Consider the following 13,307-nt stretch of genomic DNA (forward strand, 5'->3'; position numbering starts at 1 on the left):
TTAAGAGGTCAGAAAGAAACCTCCTTCCCTCTCATCTTTAAGGGACGGATCCCTTGCCCCAGCTCTTTCCTTGTCCCCTCTCAGCTGGAATCTGGATTCTTACAGAATCAATCCCAGAAAATGTTCTTTTTCAAGCTGAGTGTGAGAAGCTTTGCGAAGCATCCTGGGAACAGCCAGCATCTGCCTGTATTTACTCTTGCTGTTGATAAAAGCCGACAGCTGGAGCACCAGGAGCCCAGTCTGTAGGCACAGCGCTGTTGGTGATGGGGAAAGAATCCACAGTAGGAGCTGGACCCAAATAAACCCAACTCCTTCTCTCCCACTGTCGTGACCCCAAACTCCAAAGAAGAGCAGTCGGGGCCAGAGAGGAGGAGAGGCGTTTGTCTAATGCAGACGCCTCCCTGGAGGATGAGGAGGTAGTGACAGCCTGAGCTCTGGACGCTCCGATTGGAGGCCTGGAGAAGATGAGAGATGTGGGAGTGGGAGAGGGTATCTGCCTGTGGAACGGTGGTCCCCTATGAGCTGGTGGTCCCCTCACTCCCTACTTCCCATCTATGGCTCCATGGTGGCAGGTGTAGTACAGCAGGACCCCGAATAAGCTTGATATTCGACCTCCTCCATTTGACCCTCCTGGAGAGGGGATGCAACTCTGTGCCTTCTGTTTCTGTCCTGCACATACTGCTCAGAATCCTCCCGGGCCTTCCATTCCACTTAGAATAAAGTCCAAAATGCTTGCCGCGGCTCCTGTGGCCCCTGTGCTCTGGCCTCTGTCGCCACCTCCTGCCTCACCTCCCACGACTCGCCCCACAGGAACCGCAGTGCTGTGCTTGGACCTCGCCAAGCATGACCCTCCTGAGGGAGTTCATACCTTCTGTTCGCTCTCTCTTGCGGTCGCCAGATTTAGCAAATAAAAGTACTGGGTGCCCAGTTACATTTAATTTTGGGTAAACGATGAATACGCTTTCATATAAGTATGCCCGTGCAGGATTTGCTTATCTGAATTTCAGATGTAACCGGGTATCCTGTGCTTTGCCAGGCAACCCCACAAGCTCTCTGTACGCTGCTCCCTCAGATTCTCGAGTGGCCGTCTCCTCGCTTCCCCAGGTCTCCCCTCTTCTCAGCAGTGGCCTTGCCTTTCTGAACAGCAGCCCCATCACCCTGCTCTCCTATCATCTTCAGACCTCTCAGCTCTACCTGATCGAGGCTGTTTACTCATTGTGTTGGCTGTATGTCCCCCAGCGCATGCAAGCTCCATGGGGGCAGGGATTTGTCTTCACAGTGGCATCTTCAGTCTCTGGGCTCATTGTTGGTGCTCAATAAACATGTGTTGAGTGATCCATGACCTTTTACCATATAGACCTCTCTGATCCCATCCCTTGGGGCACCAGCCACACTGGTGGTCCTGTCTTCAGGCCATTCCTGCCCCAACGCCTTGAGACTGACCATCTGGTGCAGGCCACCCTGCACCCCATGTGACTGCTCCTTCTCTCCTCTTTGGTCTCAGAGGGTTTCTCTGACCTCTTTGTCCAAAGTAGCTCTCTACCTTTCATTCATAAAAAGACTCTATTTTATTTCCTTTAAAATTCTTACTGCTTTAGGAAATCACGTGTTTAATAATCGGTTGACCTCTATTTTCCTGCACACATAATGTGAGTTCCAGGGAGCCACTGACGACATGTGGCTTATATGTCGCCGTGTCTCCATGCTTGGCATACAGACAAAATCAATAACTATATGTTGACTGAAGGAGTAAGGGAGTGATTTGAAGGTGGGTGATGAATCCACCTTTGCAGGAGCTGTGGGAACTGTGGTGAGGGGGAGGGCTGAGCCCAGGGACCAGCTTGGAGAGCTGGCCTGCACCTCGCCACCAGAATGTGGCAACTGTGCGTGTAATCAGCGGAGCTGACTGAGGGTGAGGACATCTGGAGAGGGCGCTGGCTCCCTGCTCCTCGTGGCCTCTGCAGTTATGAGAGGCCATCTCTCTTTCTGGAAGGTGCCACTCCAGGACCAGAGAGTGTCTCCTTTCTCCTTTGCCACTTGCTACCGACAAGACCTAAAGGCATGATGATGCCACCCTGGAAGCTGGCAGCCTGGGCCCCGGAACAGTGGTGGAGGACCTGCATATCCTCCCTGGGCTGCCACACGAGGCAGAAGCCAGCCTCTTGTGTCTTCAATCACTGAACACTGGGGGTTGGTTACCAAAATGTAGCCTCGCTCATTAATACATTGTCCTATCCAGTGTGTCTACTGTGTAGAAAGAAAGTGCTCGCTAAACATGTTGTGGAGTCCTCTGGTGAGGAAGATGTTTATTCCTGCAAACAGAACAGATTTGTATTAATTAATTACGTGGGACTAGTGCGTCCCCTGTTTGCCCAGATAGTGCTCATGTCCTTCTGAACTTCCTCAGGTCATCAAACTCTCAAAGCCCCTGGGTCTCTCTCTGGTTTGGCAGGGGATAGACATGGAAAGTGGCTTCCTTTGGAGCACCAGCTAAAAGAGTTTGTGAGTGATCCCAGACGCAACTGGTCTCCCACTCTATCTGTGCTACCCTTAGGACACCCTGGGGCCAACCCACAGGGTTGATGGCTGCACTCATTCCCTGTGATGAATTTTCAGGGCCACTTAGCAGCTTGGTGCCAGATCTTCCTGGATCTGCTGTCTGGTTTTTGGCTTGCTTCCACTCTCAGACTGGTTTCTTGGTGCCTGTGTGTTGAATGACCCTTAGACTTTCTATAGCCTGAGGCTTAGTTGCACACTCTTGATTCAGTTTCTTTTGAGAGTTTTTGCATGAGTGTTGAGAATGTCTTTCACACAGCATCTTCATCTCTCCTCTTGATCTTGCTCTTACCACTACCCGTGCACATAGGGATGGACAAATCCTTCTCGCTGTGGTTCCACCAGGAGACATGGGATTTTTTTTCTTAAAATAAATTTTACTTTGAAATGAAGGAACCAAGAAAAGATTAAGAACACTGGCCTTAATAAGTTTAGAGGCATCAGCTTTTTGGTGGGTACAACTTCCAGTCTCTCAGTTCATCAATAAATCATTCAACGAGGATTTATTGGGCTCCTCGGAGGCATTGCACTGTATACGGGGGATCCAAAGAGAAATAACGGGCAGACATTGGCTTTAGGGACCCAAAAAACAAATGAAAAACCCCAATTCATCCTTAAGACTCTAACGTGCTCAGTGACATGCATCCACAAGAGGGAGAGATTCTTTATGAGAGAAAGAATGGACTGGAGCTAGAAGGCTTGGGCTCGGGTCTTGCTTCTATTTATTTACTGACAGTGATATTGGGCATGTCAGCTATTGTGAGCCTTAGTTTCATGCTTTGGGGGGAAAATTCTTGTCTGATGGTTTTGTAGCAAAGATAGTGTGCTGTTTACCAGTTCCTGTCTCCTTTCCTCCTGGCATCTGGTCCCCCCTTGGAATTAGATGGGCTGTGCAACTGAGTTCTGCCCGGTGACTGTAGGTAGCATTGATGTTCCTTACTTCCAGGCCCGCCCACAGAAACCTCCCCCAGGCTCTTCCATGCTCTATCTTTCCCTGTCTGGGCTCTGGAAGGGAAGGACCTGGAGGTCCTAGGGCAGTGATGGCGAACCTTTCGAGCTCGGCGTGTCAGCATTTTGAAAAACCCTAACTTAACTCTGGTGCCGTGTCACATATAGACATTTTTTGATATTTGCAACCATAGTAAAACAAAGACTTATATTTTTGATATTTATTTTATATATTTAAATGCCATTTAACAAAGAAGAATCAACCAAAAAAATGAGTTCATGTGTCACCTCTGACACGCATGTCATAGCTTCGCCATCACTGTCCTAGGGGATGGCAGTGCCACAAGATGAAGACAGCCTGGGTCCCCAGTGTCTACATGTCCCCTCTTCTCAGCCTGTCTGCATCGAAATGTGACGAGAACAAGAAATCCTTTCATCGTGATAAGGCGCTGAAATTTTGGGGCCATTCGTTATAGCAGTTAGCTTACTTTGACAGCGTTTAAATGGATAAAGGTTTTGCAGAAACTTCAAAGTGTTATTCTAATGTTACTGATCATTGTCATCACTTTTATTCTAAAAACCTTCTGAATGCACAGCTGTAGATTTTTCGCAGGCTCTATGGTCCCTGCATTTTCTGAAGGATGGAAAAGGGACCAGGGCAGACCCTTAGAAAATATCCAGTGGTCTAACTGCATGGAGGTGTGCATGCCTGGTGCCAGGGGCGAGAGTCCTTTCAGGAAGGGGAGCCCTGATGGACTCTCATGATTGCAGGACCAGGCCCATCTCCGGATAGATTCTGGGCAGCAGCAGCCAGCACAGGGTCATCCTGTGGGCCTGGGGGACTGAGGCCAGTTGTCCGAGCATCAGCTGCTCTAGGGCCAAGTACTCCAGGGCTAAAAAAGGGAGATGAAATTGAATCAATTGTCCACAGGCCCTGGGAGACCTTGGTTACCATGTGAACCACCTAGAATTCTGTTCCCTTCTCATGCAGCTACTCCCGGAGTCTGATCCCACTTGAGTCTTAACTTTGGTCTTCTGACCTGGCCTAGAAGAGGCCTGATTGAAGACAGAACACCCTGTAAGATGTTCTTTGATCTGGGCAGGGAGTGAGGTGGAATATGGATGGATTCTGACACAGTATCCTGGGCTATTTCTCCAAGGAAGCCACAGATAACCAGGGAGTCACACTCCTGACTTACGGAGAGGAGAGGGAAGAAAAAGGAATAGACCCACTCTATTGGTCACCAGTCATGGGCCAGATGCTCTCTGAATCTTTACAACCACTCTGAGATAGGGGTTCATATTCCCGGTCTTACAGATAAGGAAGCTGAGGCCCAGAGAGGTGGAGTAACTTGCTCAGGGTCACACAGCTAGTAACTGTGAGAGTCGGGATTCAAACTAGAGTCTCTTTGACTTAGAACCTGTGTCCTTCACACTGTACCTTGGAGCCTTCTCAACAAGGTAGAGATAGAGTCCTCTCCCCCAGGGAGGCTGAGAAAAGCGACCCTTGGCTGTGTCCTGGTGCTCGTGGTGTCGCGCCCCCCCCCGCCCCCCCCCCCCCCCCCCCCCGATTTGCAGGTCTTTCTTCTGAGTTGGGAGAAATGCTTTTCAGTGAGTGTGGATGTGAAGGCTCAGGTCAACAGGTAGAGGCCACCAGGAAAAGGAAATGGGGAAATGGGATGGGGGCACCGTGGATACTGGGGAGATGGAAGGGGAAGAAGGGAGGGGAGAGGAAGAAGAAGAGGGGGAAGAAGAAGCTGAGAAAGGCAAACACGGAAAGAAAGGGGAGGGAGGTAGAAGTTTCCTCCCTGGAGCTTTTTATCTTGAGTTGGGTATTCTCATTGTGGGGAGGGAGGGTGGTGTTTGGCCCCACGGTGTCTGGATTCAATGAGGATTCGAAGCATCTTTGGTACCTAGCTGATTCTCAGCTTAGCCTAGCCTAGAAATTGAGGATGGTTTCAACTGTTTTCAATTGAGCAATTGATCTTTCAAAATGTCGCCCTACTGCGAGTCTCCTCCTGGAGCCACACAGCCACACCTTCAGCAGACTCTGCTGCTTGGCTTTTGTGCAGGCTGTGTCGGGAGAGAAGTCGTCCCTTCCCATCGGGTGTGCTTGGCCTGGGAGGCTGGGATGGATGCTGCCGCATGCTTTTCCGACAGCTCTGCTGGGGCCAGCTAGCCAGCTCCCCTAAGAGACGCCTGGCATAGTAATGCTATATTTGTTATGTTCCAATTGTCATTCTATTAATATTTGTGTCTAACCCAAAAAGCTTTCAGCAGCAGCCAGCACCATTGCTCTGATCCTGAGTGGGAGGAGAATGTGCATTAAAAAGCAACGGGCATTTGCAGTGGCAATCCTGGCTCAGGGAGGCCCTGGGCTGAGCCAGAGAACAGCTGAGACCTCCCTCGGCTCCGCCCCTGCAGCCTCCCGCCAGCTCTCCCAGAGCCTTTCTATGGGGCTGAGCTCCAGGGAAGGCTAGTGGCTCCTGGAGAAGACGCACTTTCTGTGTTTTCCACAGACTTGGGGTGAAGTAGGAGGAATGATCAGTGGCGGAGCCTCTAGGAATATGCCCTAGCGACCTGCCACTGTACCCACGTGTTGGCAGCACAGAGGGAACAATCTTCAGGTGCAGTCTCATTAGACCTCCTTACAAGAGGATTCTCCTGTTGTGGAAAATTGAGATTCTACATGATGTTTTGAAGTTAATCTGTTGGAACCACTTGTTTGTTTTACTTTTTCTTCTTTTTGAGGGAAGGAATGCTTTTAGTCATGTTCCTAATTTTAAGAGGCTCCGCTGAGTCTATTTCACTGGTTGAATTATAACAAGACCAGGGAGGTCATCATCGGTGTATTAATTATAGCAAGGCTGGTGAGAAAACTCAACATCCCTTGATAAACACAGGTTAGCTTCTTTAAGTGAACAATTTTCTACAGTAAACATTTCAACACGCTGTCTCCTGGAGCAAACTTTAATGGTGTCATGGTTACGAGTCAACAGGTCTAGACCTCTTAAACCCTTCAATGTTAGAGGAAAGTTCTGCCCCTTTCATGACTAAACTTAGATGGAAACTCAACTTTATGATGCTGATATACAGAAAAAGTATGGATTTCGCCTAAGTTTTGTATCTGATATGTAAATGTTTTCTAACCTTTTTCCTCTGTTTATGCAAAGGCTCATGCTAACCCAACCTTTTGCATCCCTCGTGTCAACAGCTTCTTTACTTCATGTTTTTTTCATTAAGTGCCATTTAATCCAGGAGAAATAAAAGAACTTGGGGCTTATTTTATACATATACATTTCCATATCTGGTGCTATTTGCTGAGCAAGTTGCTCTGCAATAGAGTGGGGCAGATTGCAAAGAGCTGAAAGAAAGAAAAGTAGGGGGGCAGCGTTCTTCAATCCCCTCGTGTGCACCTCCTAAGACGTGACTGTGGTGGCTTGCCGTGCGAGGCAGCAAAGCCTGGAGAGCATGAAAGCACAGCACATGAGAATTGGACTCCCTGTGAGCACACACCCACCCAGAGCCTGGCACACAGTGAGTACTTAGTAAGTACTGAAAGGTCAGATGGATCAGTGAGCAACTGCTCGGGGGAAGGCAGAGCTCGCCATCACCACTGCCTGCGGTGTCGGCCCCAGCGATTTCCCCTTTTGACACAGACCCTCTACCGGTAACTAGCGATGGCTCTTGCTAGTCAGTGCCCCATCCACCTCCTCTGGGCCTAGGATGTTGAGTGACTGAGGGACAATTAGGAGCAGGCTGCTCCCGTATCATCCTTCTGTCTGTGAAGGATGTGTTGGTCACTTCTTATACCAAAGAGCTCAAAGTATTGTCCCTACAGTTACCTCACATGTCCTCCTAATGACCCAGGGAAGGGCAAGATGATTCCAAAGACCAGGAGCTGGCAAGATTTCTCTCTAAAGAGTCATATAGCAAATATGTTACGTTTTGAGGGCCATAGTTTCTGTCACACAAACTATGGCCCTCAAAACGTAACATATTTGCTATATGGCCCTTTGGAGAGAAAGTTTAGCACAGTGCCTATCACCCAGAGTGGCAGTGGGTGGACAGTTCATTTGGTTTGGTTCTGGGTTGCATGAGGTCAGTGTGACCAGGGCTGGGTGACCTCTCCAAGCTTTGGCCACTGGTACTTCTTCATTTCCTCCCACAATTTCAACAGAGCAAGGCACTGGGAGAGCCTAGGGGGTTTTGAAGGCAGAAAGTGTGAGTTTGGGTTTTACTTTGAAGAGAAAATGGCTGGTACTTTGTTCCTTGATGCCCTGATAGCATCTCCGGTCTTTCTTCTCTCTCCCTCTCCAGTGGAGCCTCTTAATATGGGGGTCACTGAACATTGCAGGGGCCTCAGAGGTGTGTGGACACCTGAGCTGGCATATAAAATGTGTGCTGATGTGTTTGTGCATCCTCCTCGGGGGAGAACTGCAGCTTTGTTCAGATTCGCAGAGGTCAGTGGTCCCCAAAGGGTTAAGAAGCTGATTACTTGTCCATTGAAGCTGAGAATTGTCCTGGGGATGTTTGGCTGGAGAATTCCTTATCTGAGGACAGAGCTTTGTCTTTGGAGACATGTGAGATAGGGACAGGAGCCAGGGGCCTTGTTAGAGCCATCTGGCCTGCGTGGACCTTGGGAGAACTTAAACTGTGGGGCATGTGGGAGTTGTTGTAACACTCACCTTTTCCTAAAGAGTTACTATTTTTACCCCATTTCTCCATATTCATAAAACAAAACAAAATTGAACAGAAACCACCAGCCAACCTCAAGAGAATGAGAAGACAAGCTACAGACTGGGAGAAAAATATTTGCAAAAGACACATCTGAAAAAGGACTGTTATTCAAAGAACTCATAAAGCATAACAAATGGGAAATCACCTGATTTTAAAAAATTGGTAAAAGACCCGAGTAGACACCTCAGCAAAGAAGGCGTAGAAGCAAATGAGCATATGAGAAGATGCTCCACGTCATGTGTTGTCAGGGGAGTGCAAATTACAGGAGACCACTACACCTGCTAGAATGGCCAAATTCAAAGCACTGCCAACACCAAGTGCTGGCGAGGGTGTGGAGCAACAGGAGCTGTCACTCATTGCTGGTGGGAATGCAGAAGGATTCAGCCACTTTAGAAGATAGGTTGGGGGGGCACCCCGGGGAGGGGGGTGAGGGTGGGTGAGGGCCTTGACCAGGGGTTCTTAAACTTTAGCCTGCTTTAGCATCGCCTGGAAGGCTAGTTGAAAGTCGTGGATCACTGGCCCCACCTCTGGAGTCCCTGATTTGGTGGGTTTGGGGTGGAGCCCAGAACATGTATGTCTAACAAGTTCCCAGTGCCGCTGCCGGTCTAGACACCACATTATGAGAACCACTGTGCTTTACCAAATGTTTCAATCTTTTCAAAACTGGCACAGCCCTAGTTGATTATCAGGCCTAGGAGCAAGAATTACTTTTGCCTCCATTTTACAGATGGGCAAATAGAGGCTTAGAGAGCTGAAGTAACTTGCTGTGGATCACACAGTGGATGATGCAGGGGGTGCGAGTCCAGTCCACCTGACCCCAAAGGCCTGGCTTTCTCCCTAAGTTTCCAGTCTCCCAGCACCCTCAGGGCCAGCAGAGGTCTGGGCAAGTGGCGGACCACCTCGGGGGAGCCTCCAGGCCTTTGATAAGCTGGAGGCAATGCCAGGGGTCCCCTGCAGCCCTGCCACTCTTGTTGGGCTCACTCACTCTCTGGCCTGGGGAAGGCGCTGTCTTCTCAGGCCCCCTCCCTCCCAAGCAGCAGCTGTGAAGTTGATGAATTACACTAAACTGTGAGCCTCCTTGGGAGCCTGTTCCAGGATGTGCCTTGATGGCTCCTGAGAAGGCGACAGGCACGTGGCCTGCAAACGAGCTGCTCGCTCTCTCACTCCCTCGCTCGGCAGCTGCTTGGAGGCAGCGTGGGCTCTGCGTGGCCCGCCAGGGGAGCCTATTAGGAGCCACAACACTGAAAAGCACAGCAGAAACGCTCCATTAAATCTGCTTAACCGTGGGAACTGCCTCAGCAGTCCTGGCTCTGCTAACCCTGCCGCAGTCTCCCACCTGGATTCCCTCTCTCTGTCCCGCAATCCTTCCCAGAGGGCCTGGGGCCAGAGCGACTCAGTTTCTGGCTGGAGCAACTAAGATGGTGTCTGGAAGGGTAGGGCGAGCGAGAGCCCAGGCATAGCAGAGCCAAGGGAAATGCCCTTTGTGCTGCCTGGGGTACCCATGGGTGTGCTGTTCAGTGGTCAGGGTGCCCGTGGGTCTCTGCACGAAGCTCTGGACCCTGCACTTTAGAGGAACCCACTCTACCTCTTTCACCTGTAATATTCCCCATGGGGCCAAGAGGATATGCCCATCCAAGGCCCGTGACCCCCCTTGTACACAGGTGCCTGGGAACCTGCATTTCTTGCCCAGGTGGCCCCAAGCTGGTTTCTCGTGTCTGTAAGCATCTCCCCAGCACATCCTTTACTGGACTGTGTCATGGGGAGGTGTGGGCAGAGCTTGGACACGTGGGCTGAATGTCCACGTGTGTGTGTGTGGTCCCTCAAGGGTGGGAAGACGTGGGGGGCAGGCTGGGGTGAGAAGTCCTCTCTCCCCATAGCTCCCTGTGCCAGGGCAGAACTCCAAGGAACCTGGGAATCTAAATTAAACTTTCCAGGCTGTGAGGATACATTTGTCAAGGAGAGTATATTTTATCTCACAGTTTGTTAGCTTGATTTATGACGGTGAACGCTCTTGCACTTGGCCCTGTGAGTGTTCAGGGCGGGCCCCAGAGAAGGTGGTGGTGAGAGCGGCCGGGCCAGCGCCCTGCTTCCAGTCTGCCAAGCACAGGGTCAGCGCAAAGGACGAAACTGGGTGCCGCCCGAGCCCTGCAGAAAACACGCATCTGTCTTCTGGGATAAGAGTGACAAAGACCAGGGTGCTGATGAGTTGGCAGGAGCCCTGGTCTTCTGAGGACAGGGCCCTAATCCTAGACCTTTGACCACAACCTTGACCACACCTTTGCCCTCTGCTGTCTCCCTTTATAACCCACTACTTTTGTCTGTTCCCCTTCCTAGTTGTCTCCCCATTGTGTCCTCACTCCCACCCACACAGACACACACGAAGCGGTGCAGTGACTGAGGAGGGCGCCTTCCTCGGGGCTCTCCTGGGATGCAGGGCCTGCTGGACTGGGCTGGGCTGAGAGCTGGCTGCTGGAGGCTGTTTGGGAGGGGAGATAGGTCCACCTTCATGCCAGCAAATGGCCTCACTGTTGGCAGGGAGTCGGGGGAGAGGAGGGAGCATGGGAGTCCCTTCCTACATGGGCCAGAAACCAAACCTTCACCTGCATGGCTTCCTCCATCCTCATCCTCATCTCAGTGTCTCTCTTTATCTGTTATCTCTCTCTCTTTCTCTTCTTTCTTTCTCCTTTTTTCCTCCCTCCCTTCTCCCTCCTTTCCTTTTGTTTTTAACACAATATGAGGTTTTAGCATATTTTCTGAGGGCCTACTATATTCTAGGCTGTGAGCTATGCTTTTCCCTTACGGAATCCTTACAGAACCAGGTGACGTATTCTCCCATTTTATGAATGGGGAAACTGAGGCTTTCAGAGGTGAAACAGCCTGCCTAAGGCCACACAGCTCAGAACGGGGAGACTTGGGGCCCAAAGCCATGCGGTCTGAGTTTGAGTTTCGTGCTTTTGTGCTGTTTCCACTGAGGGAAGATTATCCCTAGGTGATTTTTTTTTCTTTTTTAAAAAAAATCAGGAACTAGGTGTTTTTTTCTTTTCACATTTTAAATCAGGAAAGAGAAAGGCTGCCTTGAGTGTTTGCTTATCTCTCTCCAGCAGCATATCCAGGGGTCCTGGTTCCTGGCTCCCAGGAGCGTGATGGGGGCCAGGCGCTGTCTCCTGCCACTGCCTGCAGACTGGGCCCATCTGCTCACGAGCACGGCCACCCGCACTGCCGCCTGGGTGTGCCCGGCCGCCAGCCTGCACAGGCGGCTTTGACAGTGACAGGAGCTGTGAAAACAGCTGTTTGACATTCTCTGCTGCTCTTTAAAACAAAATAGCCAATAAAGGGGTGGAATGAAAGGCAGAAGACATCCTTATTTCTATGTGGATGAGGATATTTTTACATTTATTTCCCCTTTTCCTTGCTCCCGTGTTTACCTACTTAATCATTTCCCTCCCTCCCTATTTCCTTCCATCCTTCCTTCTGACCTTTTGTCCTCCCTTTCATTGAAAAAAATCTTCTTGCTTCCACTGAAATAGAAAATGTCTCCTCTCCAAGGACAGTCTTTAACTGTTTCTCTTTGTTCCCCATTTTTCACATCTCCCATGCTTTTGCATATTAATTCATCTCTCCAGCCTTGAGTACATACCATCCCAAATGTGTTAGTTTGAATTCCAGTGTCAGTTTTATGATATCCAAGCTGTCTTCAGTTAACCCCAAATGAGGACAGGGGATTATAAAACAAATCAACCCTTCCCTCCCAAACCATCATTTTTAATTTAGATAAATAAATGTATACAAAAAAGCACAGGGTGTCAGCCCTGGCCAAGTGGCTTGGTTGGTTGGAGTGTGGTCTCATACACCAAAAGGTTGAGGATTCTATTTCTGGTCAGGGCACATAGGTAGGTTTCGGTTTCCTTCCCCAGTCGGGGCATGTATGGGAGGCAGCTGATCGATGTTTCTTTCTCTCTCTCTCTCTCTCTCTCTCCCTCTCTCTCTCTCTCTCTCTCTCTCTCTCTCTCTCCCTCCCTCCCTCCCTCCCTCCCTCCCTCTCCCCCTCTCTCTCCCCCCTCCCTCTCTCCCTCTCTCCATCCTTCCCCTTTTCCTCCCTCCCTCTTTCCCCTCTCTCTATCCTCACTCTCCTCTCTCTCTCCCTCTCTCCCTTCCTTACTACAAAAATCAATAAAAACATATCCTCTGGTGAGAAATAAAAAACACACACAGGTTGTCAGGCAGTATCGGGTGGTCCCTCTGGCCACTTTCATCGCCTCTACTTCCAGGCCCTGGGAGAGGTTGCCTTGTGTTTAGATGTTAACTCTGGGGCTGTGGTTCGAAAGCACAGTCCTGTCCAGAAGTTGTTTTGCTTACAGTGAGAGGGGGGTCAGGTGTCTAGGCACACACGGATAAGAACAGGTAAATTATAGGCACTCAGCAGAGGCATTAAATGCAGTGTGACCAAGCTTCACAGGACAGACTTTTATACCCTGTGGCCAACCTTGATCCTTGGAGTCACCAGCCCCTTCTTCTGAAGTCCAGTCCCTCGTTCCTCAGGAGGCTGTCTGCCCCCTGAGTCTGTTCAGGTTCTCATGAACATGTTCTCCTGTTGCTTGTGGCCCATATTAAATCCCACGATAGCCAGGTTTCCTAATGCCCAGCCCCTTTCGATCTTTCTTTCCTATATTCTTTCCAGACTAAGCGATTTCCTTCCACTGCTATCTTCCTGGTTACCCAGTGAAGTTTCTTCCTTACCCCTGTTCTAGTCGTCTTCTCTCGTAAACTGGTGAAAAGTTTCCTTTCTCCTTCTCCTTTGTTACTTCCTGTTGTCTAGTACCCATCAATGGTTCATGGCAGAGTCTGCCCTGCTGGAGTTGCCTGTGCCTCTCCATGTGCGTAAGACGACCGAGTCTGCCGCTAGAGGGGTCTGTGATTGCTGCTGGGAGGGAGAATGCAGCCAGGTCTATGGCCAAATGCAGCCTTTCTCCTCCTTCCTCCCCAGATCGGATTTACAAACGGCCACAGGGCAGGGACAAAGTGATGGTTGTAGGCAAGGGAGTCTCTCACAAGCTCAGGAAGGG

Source organism: Myotis daubentonii, chromosome 18 (assembly GCF_963259705.1).
Source record: "Myotis daubentonii chromosome 18, mMyoDau2.1, whole genome shotgun sequence".
NCBI lineage: Eukaryota > Metazoa > Chordata > Mammalia > Chiroptera > Vespertilionidae > Myotis > Myotis daubentonii.